This window comes from Dama dama, chromosome 20 (assembly GCF_033118175.1).
Source record: "Dama dama isolate Ldn47 chromosome 20, ASM3311817v1, whole genome shotgun sequence".
Taxonomy (NCBI): domain Eukaryota; kingdom Metazoa; phylum Chordata; class Mammalia; order Artiodactyla; family Cervidae; genus Dama; species Dama dama.
The window spans coordinates 111,264,898-111,287,153 of record NC_083700.1 but is presented as its reverse complement, the minus strand read 5'-3'; positions in this window follow the sequence as shown (position 1 = coordinate 111,287,153).

The window sequence follows — 22,256 nt, the reverse complement described above, 5'->3', positions numbered from 1 at the left end:
CTTGGAGTATGAGGCTTGACAGATGTCAGAAGCTATGGTTTCCACATTTCTACTAAGAAAAAAAAAAAAAAGAGGCTTCTCAGGTTTGACTGGGGAATTATTGGAGCCAATAGAGACTCTTACAGGAAAACCAGTGTTGCCATTTCAAAGCTGCCTGTTGTTCACTCATCAAGCTGTGTCTGACTCCTTGCCACCCCATGGACTGGAGCATACCAGGCCTCCCTGTCCCTCACCATCTCCTGGAGTTTGCCCAAGTTCATGTTCATTGAATCAGTGATGCCATCCAATCATCCCATTCTTTGAACCAACCCTGCTCTTCCCGCCTTCACTCTTTCCCAGCATCAAGATCTTTCCCAATGAGTCAGCTCTTTGCATCAGATGGCCAAAGTATTGGAGCTTCAGCTTCAGCGTCAGTCCTTCCAATGAGTATTCAGGGTTAATTTCCTTTTAAGATTGACTGGTTTGATCTCCTTGCAGTCCAAGACTCTCAAGAGTCTTCTCCAGCACCACAGTCTGAAAGCATCAATTCTTTGGCACTCAGCCTTCTCTATGGTCCACCTCTCACATCTGTACGTGATTACTGGAGAGACCATAGCCTTGACTATATGGACTTCTGTAGGCAAAGTGATGTCTTTGCTTGTTAATACACTGTCTAGGTCTGTCACAGCTTTCCTTCCAAGACGCAGTCATCTTCTAATTTCATGGCTGCAGTCACTGGCCGCAGTGATTTTAGAGCTCAAGAAGAGGAAATCAGTCACTGCTTCTACCTTTTCTCCTTCATTTTCCATGAAGTGGGGCTGTCTCTCTAGGTCATTTCAGTGCCTCAACCTCCTTTTTAATGGGGTTGTCAGCCAGGCTGAAATGTCTCACCACCCTTCTCTGACCTGCTGAGCAGTGCATGTAAAGCTGTGGTTTGAATAGACTGAAAATTGGTAAAACATCAAGGACATCTGAGTTTATTACTGTGTATGTCCTGTGGATAGGTTATGCTGTCTGAATAACAGATTAAGTAACAACATACATAATTCATGAGTGATCCATTACCCATACAGTTTTATCTTTCCTTCGTTTCAGCAGAAGTCACTAATTTTGTTGTTATAATCAATATTTCCATACAATTTGCATTTTATTGATAGTAGTGACAAATTAGACAAACTTTCTTGAGTCATTAGGGTTCCTAGATCATTTTTTATTAGTTTCATTTGAAAGGGACTTTTATCTGCTGAAGCTCTAACAACTGGAATTGTCAATAAAAGCCTTAAAGCAAAAATTAGATTCAGAAATGAAGCAGGAATTTACACATCTCCTTCAAACATTGTAATAGGGCTGTAAGAAATAGATTATCATTGTAGCAGAAAATAATGCAAACCGCTTGAATTTTATCATGCAAATTATTGCCGTGCATATGATTTTCAGCACCCCTGACAACAGTGTCAAGACTCATGGAGAAACATGAAGAATCGATTTTGGCAACATGCATTTATATCTAGACCTATGTTAATTTGCATGTATGCAAATTAAAAGTGAAACAGATGGTTTAATATTGGAAAGCGCCCCTCTGCCACTAGGCACAAGTGCCCTGAGTAGTCTGCGTGTCCAGGAATATTTCTGGAGTCACTAAGAGAAACACAAAGAAGAGGAAGAAAATGGATGCAGGGCCCTGCGGGGCAGTGACGCTTCGGTACAGAGAAGCGATTGCTTCCAGCTCTCTGGGAGGGGGAATCTGACAAGTGCATTACCTCTGACGTGCCCACTGACTCAACAAACATGAATCTGAGCAAACTCCTGGAGACAGTGAAGGACAGAGGGGGCTGGTGGGCTGCAGTCCGTGAGCTCACAGTCGGGCATGACTTAGCGACTGAACAACAACATGCCCGCGGTCTCCTGTGTAGCGATCATCTCAGTCCACAACTTACAAACCATCACAGCTTTAGGACAAACTCACCTTTGGTCTCCAGGCCACAGACCCATGAAAAATCCTTTCCCTGGGACAAGGATTCGGGAGAGGTGAGGGGGGTTAAATCTCGCTGCACATGTGCTAAGTGCCAGACCCTGAACAAAAGGGAGGCTGTGTTAGTAAGTTTACTGGGGGTGGAGATTGTCTCTAATAATTGTGTCCCGTAGAGCCTTTCCATACTGTTCATGGGGTTCTCAAGGCAAGAATGCTGAAGAAAGGTGAAGAATATTGCTGAAGAGTAGTGAGGCCCAAGGGGCTTCCCTGGTATCTCAGCTGGTAAAGAATCCGCCTGCAATGCAGGAGACTCCGGTTGATTCCTGGGTCAGGAAGATCCCCCGGAGAAGGGAAAGGCTACCCGCTCCAGTATCCTTGGGCTTCCCTAGTGGCTCAGCTGGTAAAGAATCCGCCTGCAATGCAGGAGACCTGGGTTTGACCCCTGGGTTGGGAAGATCCCCTCGAGAAGGGAAAGGCTGCCCACTCCAGTATTCTGGCCTGGGGAATTCCATGGACTATACAGTCAGTCGATAGGGTTACAAAGAGTCAGACACGACTGAGCGACTTTCATTTCATTTCAGGGCCCAAGGACCCAGCACCTCCGCACAGATCAAAGGCAGAATCAACAGTATCTTTACCCGAGAATTAGACCAGTGGGATCCTTGTACCCCTGACTTTAGGGACAGTGCGTGCATGCGAGCCAAGTCGATTCAGTCATGTCTTTGCGACCTTACGGACCGCAGCCGGCAAGGCTCCTCTGTCCAGAGACGAACTGAAAAACAGGCTTCCGAGGCCAGCAGGTGGCGCTCGCTCTCCAGCCAGAGGCTCTGGGTCCCGGGGAACCCCCGCCCCAGCCCAGAAGTGGGGAGCGTTGATGAATGAAAGGGAGAGAAAGTGGGGGTCACTGTCCATATTATCGAATTGTCACTATCCATGCTTCACGTTAGACCCCTGACCCGCAGCTACTGAGATCTGAGACTGCGTGTCCTGACTACTGAAGCCTGTGCGCCTGGAGCCTGTGATCTGAAACAAGAGAAGCCCCCACAGCAAGAAGCCCAGTGCACTGTGAAATAAGAGCAGCCCAGGGCTGCTGCAAAGCAGCGGAGACCCAGCGCCGTCAAACATAAATGAATAAATAAAAAATTTAAAAACTGTTTCTTACATGCTGCCTTCTGCGCGGCTATGATCCATTTGTCTTTATCAGTGACCCCCCCACCCCCACCCCGCAGAGGACACACACAGCCCCCCTACTCTGGCTGCTATTTGAAGGCGGTTCACTTTCATAAAAATTGCAGCCTCTGGTGGAGGAGGAGGAGTTGTTGAATTGTTTCATAACCATTAAGATACTGACATTTTTGGTGGTGGTGTTGTAATTTTAAATTTATTTTTAATTGAAGGATAACTGCTTTACAATGTCATGTTGATTTCTGCCAAATGTCAACGTGAATCAGCCATAGGTATACATGTGTCCCTTCCCTCTTGAACCTCTCTCCCATCTCCCTCCCCTTTTATATTTATTTTTTTACAAATCACCTAAGGTACTTGTTGAAAATGCAAGTTCCTAGGCTTCGTTTAGGACCCTTGGAGGTTCCTATGCTGGTGGTCCATGGACCCTGCTTGTAGAAGTGTTGCTTAGATGAGGTTTTTCACACTTCAATCCCAGCTAGCTGTGAGGCTGGACCAAGTCTTCATGCCTTAGCATCTCCAGGTCTCAGTTGTCTCACCTGAAATAATAGGGTTAACGTCAAGCCGCTCCCTGCGAACTGGAGTGTGGGCTCCAGGTGCAGAGCGTGGGGTCCAGGCACAGCTAGTCTGTGGTTAATTGATGTTTCCGTTATCTTGACATATGCTGTCTGGGGGCATACCTCGGGGCTTAGTGGTAAAGAACCTACCTGTCAATGGAAAAGGGCTGTTTGATCTCTGGGTCAGGAAGATTCCCTGGAAAAGGGAATGGAAACCCATTCCAGTATTCTTGCTTGGAGAATCCCATGGACAGAGGAGCCTGGTGGGCTACAGTCCCCGGGGTCGCAAAGTGTTCGATGTGGCTGAGTGACTAAAACAGCAATGCATCTGGGGGCGGCGGTGGCGGGGTGGGGGTGTGTGTCTGGGGCACCCAGGAAGGGATCCTTCAGGATGGTTAAAGAAAGGAAAAATGAGGAAGCAACTCAAGCGTTCAGTAGCAGGATTACCAGGCAGTGGTTCATTGAAGAAAGCTATCATCAGAAAGGAACCTAGTGAGAAAAGAAGAGAAAATAGAAGCCTCGCTGGAGTGTAGAGATTCGAGTGCAGAAGTGGTGAGAGCCAGGGCGTTGTGCCCCTTAGGGGTTGGGGTGGTGTTGGGGATCAGGAGAAGCTGGTCAGCAGGTGGGCGCTCCCCGGGCGGAATCCCACGCTCAGAATCCCGACAGCAGCCTTGGAAGCCAGGCACACGGGCTGGTCCCTCTGAAGTGAGTTTTCCCAGGATACCAGCTTCCTTTTCCATAGATAAGCACTGACATCCTCCCCACCCCAACCCTTAAATAGAAACACTTATTAACAAAGCCCAAACTTCAGTGTTGCCTCAAACAGGATCACCAGTCTCTCAGGCCTGAAGAAACAGCTGGAATCAGGTCACATGTTTATGTGACTTGGTTTAAAGTAATTCAAAAGGTCCTGATTATATCTTCTCCCTGTTTATCAGTTTGGTGTAAACCAAAATAAAGAAGGAGAAAAAAAAAAAAAAACCCCGCCGCCTAGAAAGGACTGGCTTGAGATACTTCTCTGCACAACAATTTCCTATGCAAGAGAAATACCTACCTAAAAATTGCCAGATAAAGCAGTGAGTGAGGCAGAAGGATTTAACCCTCGGCATCCTTGGAAAACCCTCTTCTGATGTGAAGAGCCAACTCAGTGGAAAAGACCCTGATACTGGGAAAGATTGAAGGCAGGAGGAGAAGGGGACGACCGAGGATGAGATAGGTGGATGCATCACTGACTCAATGGACATGAGTTTGAGCAAATTCTGGGAAAAAGTGGAGGACAGAGGAGGCTGGCATGCTATAGTCCATGGGGTCACAAAGAATCAGACACGACTGAGCAACTGAACAGCACCACTCCTCGGAAAAGCATGAGTTCAGGCGGCAGCTCCTCTGAGGACAGGGGTGTGTCTCCCAGCTCCTCACACCCAGAGCGGCAATGTTGATCGGAGCTACCTACTTCCCTGATTATCTTGGCCTTTATATCTAGAACCCATGGTCTCTTTCTCATCAGAAGAGCTGGGAGGTCGAGTTTTAGAAGCCATTTGCCTCCTGTCTTTCTTCACGACTCCAGTGGCTACAGAGATCAGGACTGAAGAGCCGGAGAGCGGTTTTCAGCAGCTCGCTCAGCAGCCCTTGCCCTGACTTCTCCGGGAAGGGTTGCTCTTTATGGTGAACTAATGTTTCTCGGGAGGCCAGGAGTTAGGTCGGTTGATTTAAAAGTGGTCCGCTTGCCCCATCAATAGCATTTACGGACAGACGGTCTCAGTTGGGTAGGAGCTGTGAGAGTCTGCTGTGATGGAGGAAGAGATCGTCCTGGATGGCGGAAAAGGAAGGGCTGGGATGATGCTGGAGGGAACCTGGAAACGTCCTTGTCCCCTAGGGTCCTTTGCTCATGGTCCTCCTTTGAAAAAGAACCTCCCCTGGACACATGTCCTTATTAAGCCGTAATTACTTGTCCACTTGTATATCCAGTTCCACAGCGAAGAGCATCGGAAGAGAAGCATTCTCAGATCAGAGTGCTTGTGAATCCACCCCCAGACCACACGGAAGTCAAGTTTAAACCGGGCGGTCTTTGTTTCTCTTCTGTGAACTCCACGTGCTCCACACTGCCCCTCACCTCCATCTGGTGGTCAAGAGGGACAAGAGGAGTCTCCCCGCTGCTGCTGGTCTCGTGGTCTTCACCCCGCCCCACCTAGGACCCTGCCTGCATCACAGCTGTTCATTGCCCGAAAGTCCAGGGTGGCCCCCTTAGAGCAAGGCTCCCCGGCGTCTCAACAGGGGCACATGGTCTGTGGAAGGAGCCTGTGGCTGGGATGAATGTGTGCCTGGCTCTGGGCTCCCCACACACCCCACGATATCAGACTGTCCATCATCTCCCCAGCCCCCGGGCCATGCCTGATACCAGACGGGCGTTTGCATTCCTCTGGAGGAAGAAGGTGTTTTCCTGCGGGCAGCACAAGCTACCAGCCTCTCCCCACCAGGTTCTGCATAGCTCTCCTCTCTCCCAGGCCTCAGACCCCGGGGAGGACCACCTTGCACAAGGGTCCCTGCCTTCCCAACAACAGCCCCCATCCTGGCTCCCCACCAACCCCCAAAGTACACAGAACTCAGTAGAATCTCTGACAGGATGGGCTTTGCTTTATGCCGGGCTGAGTCAGTGCTTGGGAACCACGACGGCTCTTTACAAAGCTGACAAGAGGTTTCTTTCCAACTTGATTTTGTGTGTGGAGCCCTAGTCCTCCCCCAGGTTGGAAATCACCTCTTGAATCCAAAACCTCCCTTGTACAAATGAGAGAAGGGAGGCTCAGAGAGGCACAGTGACTTTCCCGGGGTTGAAGAGCAGCCAGTGGCAATCAGTCAGTTCAGTCGCTCAGTCGTGTCCGACTCTTTGCGACCCCATGAATCGCAGCATGCCAGGCCTCCCTGTCCATCACCAACTCCCGGAGTTTACTCAAACTCATGCCCATCGAGTCGGTGATGCCATCCAGCCGTCTCATCCTCTGTCGCCCCCTTCTCCTCCTGCCCCCAATCCCTCCCAGTATCAGGGTCTTTTCCAAAGAGTCAAGTCTTCACATGAGGTGGCCAAAGTACTGGAGTTTCAGCTTCAGCATCAGTCCTTCCAATGAACACCCAGGGCTGATATCCTTTAGGATGGACTGATTGGATCTCCTTGCAGTCCAAGGGACTCTCAAGAGTCTTCTCCAACACCACAGTTCAAAAGCATCAATTTTTCGGTGCTCAGCTTTCTTCACAGTCCAATTCTCACATCCATACATGACCACTGGAAAAACCATAGCCTTGACCAGATGGACCTTTGTTGGCAAAGTAATGTCTCTGCTTTTTAATATGCTATCTAGGTTGGTCATAACTTTCCTTCCAAGGAGTAAGCGTCTTTTAATTTCATGGCTGCAGTCACCATCCGCAGTGATTTTGGAGCCCCAAAAAATTAAGTCTGACACTGTTTCCACTCTCTCCCCAACTATTTGCCATGAAGTGATGGGACCAGATGCCATGATCTTAGTTTTCTGAATGTTAAACTTTAAGCCAACTTTTTCCACTCTCCTCTTTCACTTTCATCAAGAGGCTTTTTAGTTTTCTTCACTCTCTGCCATATGGGTGGTCTCATCTGCATATCTGAGGTTATTGATATTTCTCCCGGCAATCTTGATTCCAGCTTGTGCTTCTTCCAGCCCAGCGTTTCTCATGATGTACTCTGCATAGAAGTTAAATAAGCAGGGTGACAATATATAGCCTTGACATACTCCTTGTCCTATTTGGAACCAGTCTATTGTTCCATGTCCAGTTCTAACTGTTGCTTCCTGACCTGCATACAGGTTTCTCAAGAGGCAGGTCAGGTGGTCTGGTATTCCCATCTCTTTCAGAATTTTCCACAGTTTATTGTGATCCACACAGTCAAAGACTTTGGTATAGTCAATAAAGCAGAAATAGATGTTTTTCTGGAGCTCTCTTGCTTTTTCAATGATCCAGCGGATATTGGCAATTTGATCTCTGGTTCCTCGGCCTTTTCTAAAACCAGCTTGAACATCTGGAAGTTCACAGTTCACATATTGCTGAAGCCTGGCTTGGAGAATTTTGAGCATTACTTTACTAGAGTGTGAGATGAGTGCACTTGTGCAGTAGTTTGAGCATTCTTTGGCATTGCCTTTCTTAGGGATTGGAATGAAAACTGACTTTTTCTAGTCCTTTGGCCACTGCTGAGTTTTCCAAATTTGCTGGCATATTGAATGCAGCACTTTCACAGCATCATCTTTCAAGATTTGAAATAGCTCAACTGGAATTCCATCACACCCACTAGCTTTGTTCATAGTGATGCTTTCTAAGGCCCACTTGACTTCACATTCCAGGATGTCTGGCTCTAGGTGAGTGATCACACCATTGTGATTATCTGGGTCATGAAGATCTTTTTTATACAGTTCTTCTGTGTATTCTTGCCACATCTTCTTAATATCTTCTGCTTCTGTTAGGTCCGTACTATTTCAGTCCTTTATCAAACCCCTCTTTGCCTGAAATGTTCCCTTGATATCTCTAATTTTCTTGAAGAGATCTCTAGTCTTTCCCATTCTGTTGTTTTCCTCTATTTCTTTGCACTGATTGCTGAGGAAGGCTTTCTTATCTCTCCTGGCTATTCTTTGGGACTCTGCATTCAAATGGGAATATCTTTCCTTTTCTCCTTTGCTTTTTGCTTCCTGTCTTTTCACAGCTATTTGTAAGGCCTCCAGTAATGATAGCTTAACTGCAATGGGTTGGGATTGACAAACCTAGATTTGGCAAAGCTCTCTGATCCCTCTTTGAAGAGTAACAGCTCCTTTCCTGGAAAGGAAATGGCCACCCACTCCAGTATTCTTGTCTGAGGAACCCCATGGACAGAGGAGGCTGGCAGGCTCCTGGGAATAACTTTTATTAGGCTGGGGAATTATTGGCAGAATGATTCAAAACTAGGAGAAAACTGAAGGAACATTTTGCTGCATTTCCTCATTTAATAAATTCTAAAACTGGAAAACCGGAAGTCATAAAGTTACTGGTCCAAGTCAGCCTGCTGGTAAAGAAAGGGCCAGAATCAAGTTTTGTGGGTTTTTTTTTTTTTTTTTTTTTTTAACTCTTAACACGGTGCTGTTGTTTTATGTGATGTACTGAGGGTTTTCAAGCTTTTAATGCAACAGCAGCGACCCTCTGTTCTATGATAGATGTATACAGCTCTTTTAAAGAACTCTCCCCCACATCAATGGAGCTGGCTTTCTGATGTGATCTGTATTCTTTTTCTGCTGTTATATAAGAAACTGGCACCCACTTGGCAGCTCAAAAGCAGCTACGTTTCTTATCCCGTTGTTTCTGTGAGGACGGTTGGCTGGGTTCTCTGCTCATGTTCTCACTGGGCAGGAATCACGGGGAGGCCCTGGGAGCTGAGGAAATCCCCGGGGTCCTCGTCCAAGCCCACATGCTTGTTGGCAGACCCCAGTACCCGGCCTATATTCAGTGGCCGTCAGCTCCTGCAACCTCCCCCAGGTCCATGATCTGTCGTTCCCCTCACAATCATTTCCTTCTTCCAACAGGCGTGGAGTCTTAAGAGAGGCTCACTAGGTCATCTTGTTATGTAATGTCACCAAGCATCTGCCCTTTCCCCCATCCTCACATGATCACTGGCAGAGGGTGTCAAGGAGACAGAGGGCTGCCTGCAATATCAGTAAGCAAAGGATGTTACAGCCATCCAGCTGTAACATTATAGTCCCCGCAACGGTGAGCAGGGTAGAGACTGGATGCCCGCCATCAAGCCATGAGCTGTGGCAGCCACCCCTGATGATGAACCCCGAGGAGACTCAGGTTGACAGAGCACAGGATGCTGGCCCCAGAGAGCTGAGGTGTATATCAAAGGAAGGACTTCAGTGAGCCCAGACTCCGGGTTCAATCCCTGGGTGGGGAAGATCCCATGGAGGAGGGCATGGCAACCCACTCCAGTGTTCTTGCCTGGAGAATCCCCATGGACAGAGGAGCCTGGGGGGCTACAGTCCATGGGATCACAAAGAGTCGGACACAACTGAGCAATTAACACTAATGGATCCTTGCATCTTCCCGTATGTAAAAAGCACAAAATTCATTAACTTGAGATGTCTGTTTTTTTTTAATTAACAGGCATCTTTTGATGCTCTGACTACCTAGTCTTCAGTGCAAAAACACCTATGTATCCTGATGGCTCCCTGACCTCTTTGGAAGTCCCACAGAGCTATCTGAGAGGCTGCATCCTGGGTTGCAGTTCAGTTCAGTTGCTCATTCAGTTCAGGGTCTGACTCTCTGCGACCCCAGGGACCGCAGCACGTCAGGCGTCCCTGTCCATCACCAGCTCCCAGAGATTGCTCAAGCTCATGTCCATTGAGGCGGTGATGCCTTTCAACCATCTCATCTTCTGTCATCTCCTCCTCCTGCCTTCAATCTTTCCAGAATCAGGGTTTTTTTCGAATGAGTCAGATCTTCACTTCAAGTGGCCAAAGTATTGGACTTTCAGCTTCAGCATCAGTCCTTCCAGTGAACACCCAGGACTGATTTCCTTTAGAATGGACTGGTTGGATCTCCTTGCAGTCCAAGGGACTCTCCAGAGTCTTCTCCAACACCACAGTTCAAAAGCATCAATTCTTCAGCGCTCAGCTTTCTTTAGAGTCCAACTCTCACATCCATATATGGCTACTGGAAAAACCATAGCTGTCAGTTTTGTCTGCCAAATAAAATCTGATTCTTAACTTGCAGGTTGTGCATTTTCTTCAGTCAATGGGTTATACTCAAGTCTACACCAGGGGGGCTGGAATCTTGGGGTGTGTATATATGTAAGTCACTCAGTTGTGTTTGACTTTTTATGACCCCATGGACTGCAGCCCTTCAGGCTCCTCTGTCCATGGGATTCTCCAGGCAACAATACTGGAGTGGGTTGCCATTTCCTTCTCCAGGGGATCTTCCAGAAACAGGGATCGAACCTGGGTGTCCTGTATTACAGGCAGATTCTTTACCGTCTGAGCCAAAATCTTGGGAGGTCCCCTAAAATCCTGCTACAACACAACCTGATCTAACTGCTGTCTTTCTGAGGCATTTCATCAGGATTCTTTTTAGTTGGTTTTCTACATGATTTCTGAGAAAAACTTCTGCACGCACATTTGTGAAAACCTCCAAGTCGACCTTTCACAACTATTCAACATTATTTCACGGAGATGTTATGCAGACCCCTCTTTGAACCTGAATATGTGGACTCCCACCATAAATGGTATGTTTGGAATGGAATTTAGTTTCATATCATCCACACCCCCGACTGCCAGCCCCGGCAGAGCTATCTCTCAGCGAAGCGCAGGGATTTTATTTTCAAAAACCCGTTTATACTCGGTCTTCCGGAGCGGTAAATGCTCTCCGAGTCTCTGACTTGTCCTGCCGTCCTCTGGTGGCCTCCACCTCCTCCGGGTTGACCTTAAACCTCCTTCCCTGGTGGAGGCCCCCACGGGGAGGAAGATGCTGGAGAATCAAAGAGCTTCTGCAAAGGTCTTTGTTCGCTTTGATGTTTTGGGAGTTCCATGATGAAGGAATACAAAGTTCTTTTGTTTCTAAGGCGCTTAATTAATGAAGAATCACCAGGAGGCAGAACTGAGGGATTAAATCAACAAATTCCGAATCTAGGAAGCAGATGCCTGGGCGACCTATTTATTTATTCAGCCTGTGTGCGGTGGGTGACTTGCTTCCATAAACCCTCTTACGGGAAAGGAACTCCTCCTCTGAGAGGGTTTTACATGAGAGAAAGAACAGTCTCCTCTGCTCTCCTAGTTCCTTTGATGCAGAGTCCTTGGCTCTGGGTCCCAACCTTCAGCTGATAAGCCAGCTTGTCACAGCAAGCTCCCCAGAGAATAACACAGGTTATCAACAACTACAAAAATGGCTTCCGTTTGCGTTTGTCTCTAAGAAGAAACAGTATTTCTCTATTAAAGAAAAGTGGCCTTGTGCTAAAAGGTTATTCCACCGTAAAAGATCTCCAGATAAAATTATTTTGACTGAATAAGAAGTAATGACTTTAGAAAGTTTAAGGGATTGTGGGCAGTACCTACTGTAAACTCATAAGAGAATGATTTTTATTGCATAGTTCTGGATTTATAATAAAGTAAAACTCTGATTCTCAGAAGGCTTAGAGATTTGATGCTCTGGTTAATTTAATTTTGGGGCAATGTAAAAGCCAATCTAAATGTTGGTTTCGGTGCTTGTTGTTGAAAATCTTTCTAAAATTCAGTGGTTGGAAAATGTACAGATTCGCTTTTTGGAAAAGAAAATGTGGTTAATTCTCTTGCCTTACACATTTACTGGGAACTGGAGCCCTCTAAAGTCCCTCTTGATAGATACATTTTGGGATGTCTGCCCAGCTCAAAAGGACTGCTTGACACTGTCCTGCCCTTGGGAGCTCTGATTGTGCTTGTGACAATAACCTTGGCCTCTGGCTGCATGGAGTGGACACCCAACTTGGAGGCCCACTTAGGACCTTTTCCCTGGGAATTTGGGACTAGGACCAACAGTGAGAGGACAGTTTCTCCCAGCAGCAGTGGTAACCCATGAACTTGGGAGCTGATGCAGCCATTCTCTGTAGAGAGTCCACTGTGTGGACGGAGCAACAGAGAAAGGCAGTCTGTTAGGGGAGAAAACTGGAACAAAGGTGAAGGAAGGATAGGGTGTTCTCCCTGGCCCCAGTTCCAGCTCCTTCCTGAGGTCTCTCTGCATTTCTGCCTTTATCTTCCAAAGCCCCCCTCCAGCCTTCTAGAAGATCACCCATTTCCCGCTGAAGCTCATTCTTGCTGTCTGATGTTACTGATGTTTCCAGCATCCCAAAGAAACAGAACCCAGTCCCTGAAGCCACTGGTCCCCCGGGGGTGGGGAGTGCTGGGTTAAGCTCCTCTTTCTCCTCCTCTGTTTTGTTCTGCTTCTACCACCTCTCATCGCCCAGGCATGAAAGTGGGATGTCACCTTCAATGTCTCCCTCTGTCCCAGAGCCAGTCAGACGCCAGGATCCACGGATTCCTTCTTTCTCCCTCTCTCCCTGTGCCCACTTAAAATTATATTTTTAGTTTGAGAAAATTCTTAAAGAGACAGGAATACCATATCTGCTTATTTGTCTTCTGAGACACCTGTATGTATGTCAGGAAGCAACAGTTAGAACCTGACATGGAACAATGAACTGATTCTAAACTGGGAAAGGAGTACGTTCAGGCTGTATATCATCACCCTGCTTTTTAACTTATATACAGAGTGCATCATGCAAAATCTCGGGCTGGATAAATCACAAGCTGGAATCAAGATTGCCGGGAGAAATATCAATAACCTCAGATATACAGATGACACCACCCTTATGGCAGAAAGTGAAGAGGAACTAAAGAGTCTCTTGATGAAGGTGATGAAAGAGAGTGAAAAATCTGGCTTAAAACTCAACATTCAAAAAACAAAGATTATGGCATTCTGTCCCATCACTTCATAGCAAATAGATGGGGAAACAATGGAAACAGTGAAAGACTTTATTTTCTTGGGCTCCAAAATCACTGCAGAAGGTGACTTCCATACAGCCATGGAATTAAAAGAGGTTTGCTTCTTGGGAGAAAAGCTATGACAAAACTAGACAGCTTACTAAAAAGCAGAGACATTACTTTACCAACAAAGGTCCATCTAGGTCAAAGCTATAGTTTTTCCAGTAGTCAAGGATGGATGTGAGAGTTGGACCGTAAAGAAAGCTGAGTGGTGAAGAACTGATGCTTTTGAACTGTGGTGTTGGAGAAGACTTTTTTGTGTCCCTTGGACAGCAAGGAGATCCAACCAGTCCATCCTAAAGGAAATTAGTCCTGAATATTCATTGGAAGGACTGATGCTGAAGCTGAAACTCCAATACTTTGGCCACTTGATGCTAAGAGCTGACTCATTAACAAAGACCCTGATACTGGGAAAGATTGAAGGCAGGAGGAGAAGGGGATGACAGAGGATGAGATGGTTGGATGGCATCACCACCTCAATGGACATGAGTTTGAGCAAGCTCTGGGAGTTGGTGATGGACAGGGAAACCTGGCATGCTGCAGTCCATGGGGTCGCAAAGAGTTGGACATGATTGAGTAACTGAACTGAACTGAACTGACTTTTTTGGAAGAAAAGCTATAACAAACCAAGACAGCACATTAAAAAGCAGAAGCATCACTTTGTCAACAAACGTCTATACAGTCAAAGCTATGGTTTTTTTCAGTAATCATGTACAGAAGCGAGAGTTGAACCAAAGAAGGCTGAGTGCCAAAGAATTGATGGTTTTGAATATTGGTGCTGGAGAAGACTCTTGAGAGCCCCTTGGACAGCAAGCAGATCAAACCAATCAATCCTAAGGGAAATCAACCCTGAATATTCATTGGAAGGACTGATGCTGAAGCTCCAATACTTTGACCACCTGATGGGAAGAGTCAACTCATTGGAAAAGACCCTGATGCTGGGAAAGATTGAGAGCAGGAGGAGAAGGGGGCAACAGAGGATGAGATGGTTGAATGGCATAACCGACTCAATGGCCATGAGTTTGAGCAAGCTCAGGTAGTTAGTGAAGGAGAGGGAAGCCTGGTATGCTGCAGTCCATGCGGTCACAAAGAGCTGGACATGACCAAGTGACTGAACAATGACAATGGTACATTCATATGTGGTTGCAAGAAATAAGACAGAGACATCTTATAAATCTTTCATCCATTTCCTTAAAGGTAGTGCCTTGCATAACTGTAGCACAATGCCACGGCCGACATGGTACATGACGCTGATACGGAGACAGAGGAGAAGAGCTTGGGAAGGTCAGGCAGTGGTGGCATTATGCTTCCAGAAGCCACGGAAGACTATGGCCATGGAAGCTGTGAGAGACAGAGATTCTCCCCTAGACCTTCTGGGAGGAGCATGGCTCTGCTGACACTTAGCCGACTTCTGCCCTCAGAACCCAGAGATAACAAACGCCTGCTGCCTTCAGCCAGCTGGTTGTGCTGTTTTGTTGCTGCAGTCCTCGGAACTAAGACTAACTTCACTTGTGCTAAGTCGCTTCAGTCGTGTCTGACTCTTTGTGACCCTGTGGACCATAGTCCACCAGGCTCCTCTGTCCATGGGATTCTCCAGTCGAGAATACTGGAGTGGATTGTCATGCCCTCCTTCAGGGGATCTTCCCAACCCAGGGATTGAACTCGGGGCTTCTGCACCTCCTGTATTGGTAGATGAGTTCTTTACCACTAGCGCCACCTGGGAAGCCCAGCCTCACTCAGGCTGCCTCATTTATGAAATGCACTATGTGCATGCTTGCATGCCTGCATGCTGAGTCACTTCAGTCTTGTCCGACCGTGTGCAACTCCTTGGACTGTAGCCCACCAGGCTCCTCTGTCCATGGAACTCTCCAGGCAAGAATACTGGAGTGGGTTGCCATTTCCTCTTCCAGGGGACCTTCCCGACCCAGAGGTGGAACCCAGGTCTCCAGCATTGCAGGTGGATTCTTTACCGTCTGAGCCAGCAGGGAAGCCCTGTGTGCTTGCTTGCTTTCCCGCAATTTTATTTTGTGTGCGAATTTGTGTGACCATTACAGTAAAGACACAGAAAAATCCCATCCCAAGGATCCCTCGTGCTGCCCCATCATAGCCAGAGCCACTTCCTTTCCTTCTCCTACCCTCCTCCCTGGGGATCACTCATCCGTTCTCATCTCCATAATTGTGTCCTGTCAAGAACATAGTATAAATAGACTCACACAGCGTGTGTATCCTTTGAGATTGGTGTTTTTTCCACTCAGCATGATTCCCTTGGGATCCTTCTTAGTTGTGTGGATGCCAATGGTTGGGTCCTCTTTTTATTACCAAGTAGAAATCCAGAGTATGGCCACGCCACCACTTTTTAACTATTCACCTGTGAGGGACATCCTGGTTGTTCCCAATTGGGGGCTATTACAAAGAAATCGACCACCAACATTATGTAGTTTTGAGTGTGCAAAGGCGTTTTCCTTTCTCTGGGATGAGGGCCCAAGAGTGCCACATCTGGGTCGTATGGTGAGCACATGTTCAGTTCTGTAAACAGCTGCCCACGCTCTTCCCCAGTCTGGCTGTATCACTTTACGTTCCCACTAGTCTTGTGTGAATGATCTGGTTTCTTCTCATCCTCATCAGCATTTGGTGTTGTCATTATTTTTTGTTTTAGCCATTCTTATCAGCGTTTGGTCTCCTAACTCACTGTGGTTTCAATCTACATCTTTCTGGCTGATGGCGTTGAGTATGTATCTTTTTGTGTATTTGCCATCTCTATGCCCTCCACTGCAAAATGTCTGTTCATGCCTTTTTGGATTGTTTATCTTGTTACTGATGCGTTTTGAGAGTTCCTTCATTTATTCTCGATGCAAGTCCTTTGTCAGATATGAGGTTTGCAAAGCTTTCCTCCCAGTCCATAGCTTGTCTTTTCAATCTCTTAACAGGGTCTTTCGCAAAGCAAAAGTTCTAATTTTTGATGAGGTCCAATTTACTGGATTTTCCTCTTGTCGATCATGTTTTTGATGTCACATCTCAGAACTCTGCCTGAATCTAGGTACTGAGGGTTTTCTCCTAGTTTTTTCAAGAAATTCTTTTTCTTTCTCTCTTAGATTTTTTTTTTTATTAAAGTTAATTTATAGCTTTGTGTTAGTTTCAAGCGTACAGCAAAGTGACTGTTATACATACATATGTATGTGTTCTTTTTCATATTCTTTTCCTTTACTGGTTATTATAAGGTTATTAAGTATAGTTCCCTGTGCTATACAGTAGGTCCTTGTTATCAGTTTTACATATAGTCGTGTGTATATGTTAATCCCAAACCCTTAATTTATTTTCCCCCCTTCTCTCTTTGGTAACCGTAAGTTTGTTTTCTATGAGTCTGTTTTGTAAATAAGTACATTTGTATTATTTTCTCAGATTCCTCATGCAAGTGATATATTTGTCTCTAACTTTCTTCACTTAATATGATAATCTCTATATCCATCCATGTTGCTAAAAAATTTTTTTTCATTTTACATTTAAGGCCATGATTCACTTTGAGTTAATATGTAAGGTGTGGAGTTTAGGAGGAGGTTTATTTGGGTGTTTTTGAAGAGGAGGGGATCTGCAGATGTCCACAATTGCTCTGGGCTAATTTTTAATAATTGGTCTCCATCCAGCTAGTGTTCCTTCTGTATTTCACTCCTATAGGAGCCCCTTGCTCTGTGTGAGGTGGGGAGCATGAGGGGTGTGTGGAAGGTTGGACTGGGGAGGTAGAAAGGGGAAAAAAGGAAAGGGGAGAAAAGGAGGATGGTCAGGGGTAAGGTATCAAACGACCCAACAGCCTAACCCTCATTGCTGCCAATGACCTCTGTGAGGTCGTTGTGAGGGTAACGCTGTGAGGATAACACTGTGAGGATAAACTGAGGACATGTATGAGGAACTACGGGCTCCCCAGGTGGCGCTAGTGGTAAAGGACCTGCTTGCCAGTGCAAGAGACTTAGGAGTCTCAGGTTCGATCCCTGGTTTGGGAAGATGCTCTGGAGGAGGGCAGGGCAGCCCACTCCAGTATTCTTGCCTGGAGAATTCCATGGACAGAGGAGCCTGGTGGGCTACAGTCCATGGGGTTGCAAAGAGTCGGCCACGACTTAGTTACTTAGCACGCACACGTGAGGAACTATAACAACACGGCCCTGAGCAGACCTGCAGATCTTTTTGTTGTGAGTCCCGTGTGAGGTCAGGGGTTACAGTGGAAGCCCTCCAGGTCACTTACAACCCTCCTGTACTTGTAAACTCTAGTCCTCCTAAAGTGCTTTCACATCCTGTCTGCCTTTGCTCTCAGAAATATTTATTCATTTTCAGGCAAAAATACTGAAGCTATTACTTACCCATCTGTGTATTAAATCAGCACTTATTGAACATTTACTTGTGCTTACAGCGAAATTAGAGAGAAATTAGACCTAGGAAGCAAAGGAAAAGCACAGATATTTACAGAAAAGAATTGGCAGTGTTGAAAAAATGATTCCTCAGTGATCACAGACACTGAGTTTCCGGGGCTAGTGAGCTGGCCTCCGGGCTGCAGAGCTGGCCTTACAAGCAGGTGCCCCTGGGGGCTCGGACCTCGGTGAATTCTCTGTACTTGGCTTCCTGTTCTTGTTTCCAGAACCTGATTTAGTTACTGCCCTGACAGACCCAAGTTAACTAGACTCACAGTGACTGATGTATAAACCCAGTGCTGCTATATCTGTCAATCAGGGGAGATGTGATTACTGAAAGGATGACATGTCTCAGCTTATGGGGTTGGTTCTTCTGCAGGCTGGTCACGAGGGCATCTGGATGACAGATGCGGCTCTGTCCAGAACAGAATTGAAACAAGACCGGTGTGGGGATGTGGAAGCTCTCTCATCCCCTCCTAGCTAGAGTTCCGAGAATGATTAGGCAAGCTTTCCTCACCCCCCTCACACCCTGGTGTGGCTCAGATGGTAAAGAATCTGCCTGCAACACAAGAGACCTGGGTTCGATTCCTGGGTCAGGAAGATCCCCTGGAGGAGGGTATGGCAACCCACTCCGGTATTCTTGCCTGGAGAATCCCATGGACAGAGGAGGTTGGTGGGCTACCATTCATGGGGTTGCAGAGAGTAGGATACAACTGAATGACTAACACTGTCACCTTCACCCTCACCCCCTGGCAGGCCTGGCATGACCCTGCCCATGTTTGAGCCCAGATTTCTACACCTGACCAACAGATTTCTTCCTCTGACACGGCCTGAAACAATTCATCAGGTTTCTGTTGCATAACTTAAAACCTTTACTTCCCAAGCATCACTCCTAGCTGGGGTCTGACGTGTGCCCCCGCTCACCCTCTGCCCAGTTTGGGGAATCCTCCAAGCTGGTTGACTCAGCGACGTGATGACCAGTGTGCGGATTTGACCAGCTCGACTCCAGGTTTTCAGGGAACCATGTCAGTGCAGCCCCGAGTTCTGGCTACAGATGGACACATGGGGTCATCTGTTACACACGGGGCTGGCACTGGCTTTCCGAAATGAAAAATTGATACTCAGGAGGGGAGAAGCTGGGTGCTTTATTACAGTACTTTTTCTTCTCTTTTTCTCTGCCATGGGTGGGCCTCTAGGGCTTTGTCCGAATGCCTTGTTCCAGAATGGCAGCTCATCAACAAGAAAAGACTCATGGACTGGGAGGGAATAAGCATGCATCTCCAGACAGACGGTGGGGCCAGCCTGCTCTGGAGGTGACAGTATGTTACCTGGAGACCACTTGTCCTTGTTTACGTCACATCCTTCTGGGACCTGGCGGCTGAAGAATACCTGCCGCTATCCCCAGATCCCCGTAGCATGGTTCTCAGGAAGGCTTCATGCTACAAGGAAATTCACATCTGATTAACGATCAGTTTCTGCCGGAGACAGGCAGCCCCTGCGGCCTGGCTGTAGTGGTCTGTGCAGAAAAGGGCCCATTTTCAAATGCTCTTTCACAAATGTATTTCACTCGGAGCTCATAATCACCCCCAAGGGCAGATAAAAGTATGCGTTGCATGTGAGAAAATAAGGCACCATGACTAAATAAAAGCTTGCCCAAGGTCATTCTGCAGCTGAGACGAGAGCCTGAACATCCGTCTTGGGAGCCAGGCTCCTCGAATGTCCTGGGGATTGCTCTGCACGTTCTACAGTCTGTCTGACTTTGACCTGAAGTGGAGTGCAAGAGCAGAAGCAAATGGAATTTGCTTGGCCCACCGCGGTCTTGCTGCTGGTTGGAAAATATTTGCTGGAGGGGGTTGTGAATGGGAGATGGGGACGACAGGGTGTTCATGGACACCATCAAAATTCTGTGTCTTGGCAAAGTTATTAAACTTGTGAAATTTGCATGGCCTTCAGCAGATGTATATGGAGATCTGGCCCTTCTTATGTCAACACAGGGTCCTAAGAAAACTTAAAAAATGGGGATGGGGGTTGTAAATTGGCCTGGAGAAAAGTTAGCCAAGGAGTCTCAGGACAGAGGTTTCATGTTCTCCTTCTGGGGCAAACGGGCCAGGGCTTGCCTCTGACCTTCTTTGGCTTCACGCAGAGGGTTTAGAGTTGACTCCAGGCCCTGAATGGTCCCCTGCAGACCTGATTTTCTGTGCAATTGAGAGCTGAGCTCGATGGCTCAGCAGTAAAGCGTCTACCTGCGATGCATGAGACTCGGGTTGGATCCCTGGGTCGGGAAGATCCCCTGGAGGAGGAAAAGGCAACGCACTCCATATTCTTGCCCAGAGAATTTCATGGACGGCAGAGCCTGGCAGGCTACAGTCCATGGGGTCACCAAGAGTCGAACACTTTGGTGAGTGGCTTTCCTGCTATTGCATGTGGAGAGGGCGCCATCTGGCCCTGTGCCCGTTTTCAAGGACTCTCAGGATGGGGAAACAGTAATTCCATTCTCCCAGCTCTGATCCTCGTGCCTCTGTGGCCCCACAGCTGAGCCCTCGCGCCTGTGAAGCCCTTGTGCACGTGTATGTGGACATGGGGTGGGGGAGAAGGAGGGCACCAGGGGGGCAGGCATTTTACGCTGATATAATTTTGTTTTTACTACCCCAGCACCACTACCGAAGTCCAGTTCTGTCACTCAATTGTGTGCGACTCTTTGTGACCCCATGGACTGCAGCACACCAGGCCTTCCTGTCCATCACCAACTCCGGGAACTTGCTCAAACTCATGTCCATTGAGTCGGTGATGCCATCCAACCTTCTCATCCTCTGTCGTCCCCTTCTCCTCCCGCCTTCAATCTTTCTCCCAGCATCTGGGTCTTTTCCAATGAGTCAGTTCTTCAAATCAGATGGTCAAAGTGTTGGAGTTTCAGCTTCAGTGTCAGCATCATCTGCATCACCACCGAAAGCAATCTATTAATAATTGCAATTTTCCTGTGGCTCATTTGCCCTCAAAATATATCTCACTGGAGGGTACACAGAGTAAACCTTTCAGTAATCACTTGAATTCGCTGTTACTTTTCTCTGTGGTTAAGCTATCAATTTGATCTATCGTTAGAGTCATCTGTCTCGGCTTGTAGTCAATTGTATTTGATCCCAATTACAAAAGCCCAGAAAAATAAAAGAAATGTACTTTATATAAAAGACATGTTACTTTATATAAAACATGTACATAGAACCACAAAGAAAAATTTTACTCAGGAAAGGAAAGTCAATTTCAATTAAACAGAAAATATTTCTCAAGAGATTTACTAACATAGGCTGACCAAACTTATGTGCTTTTCCACCACTTTTTAAAAGATGTATTTATTTATTTTGTTATTTTTTGGCCGTGATGGGTCTTCTTTGCTGCACCCAGGCTTCCTCTAGTTGCAGTGAGTGGAGGCTACTCTTTCTCATCGCGGTGGCTCCCTTGTCGCGGAGCACAGGCTCTAGGGAGTGTGGGCTCCAGTGGTTGTGGCCCCCAGGCTCACAGTAGTAGTGTGCATGGGCTTAGTTGCTCCTTGGCAGATGGGATCTTCCTGGACCAAGGATCGAGATGATGTCCCTTGCATTGCAAGGCAGATTCTTAACCACTGGACCACCAGAGAAGCCCCTCCATTACTGTGCTTTTGAGCTATGATGTGGAAACTTCCTAAATAGTCACACAATGAACAAGGGCAAAGATGAGTTTGAAATGCAGGAATAAGTCCTAAAAGATGATCATGGACCAACCAAGAAAGGAAAAATACTGCCTGCAGAAAGAATACACAAACACTTAGTAGTCTCAATGGATGCAAAATAATATGAAATAAACCCAGGTATGCACCAGACATTGACTGGCCAGACTTTTTTTTGACTTAATACCTTCTGTATTAAGGTATAGAAGTAACCAACAATACAGGGTCACAGCAAATATGCTGTTGCCTCGTTTCTTGTGGAGACGCCGCTGCCTTTTGACTCACAAATTGTTCTGATCAAAATTGGGCAGCTCAGTGACTACATAACATCTTTATTTTCCCAAAGTATAATACATAAGCTTAATTAAAATTCAATTCTCAAGTGATTCATAAATTCTGTAATTTTCAAACTTTGTGATCTGAATCAGGCTGACCACCCCCCAGGAGCTACTGTATGTATAACAAGGAAATTAAAATGTCAGATGTGAGTGAAATATGCTCTTCTGCCTTAATAAACAACTGAATACATGCACACTGTGAATTCAAATCCATTCCCCTGTGCGCCTTCAAGTTACCTAGCAAGACCACGATTCATCATCCTGGGTTTCCCTGGAAACCATTGATAAGATTTCAAAACACTTCAAAACAATGTAACCCTTCTCTGGAGATGTTTTCTTGGTTGCCTAGGAAACCTGTCTCTTGTTTTGGCTCCAGAGTGGATGGAATGAGATTCCTATGTCAGGAGCAAAATGGTATCTGAAAATTCCTGAAAGGTGGGTTGGCCCCACGCATGAGGGTCCTTAGATGTTTCCATCACTCTGCTCCCCCGGATTCAGTCCACTCTCCTCCTGTTAGGGGCCCTCCCACCCAAGACAAGAGGGCTGCCTGCTCCAAAGTCCACCACCCTCATTCCTCACCATC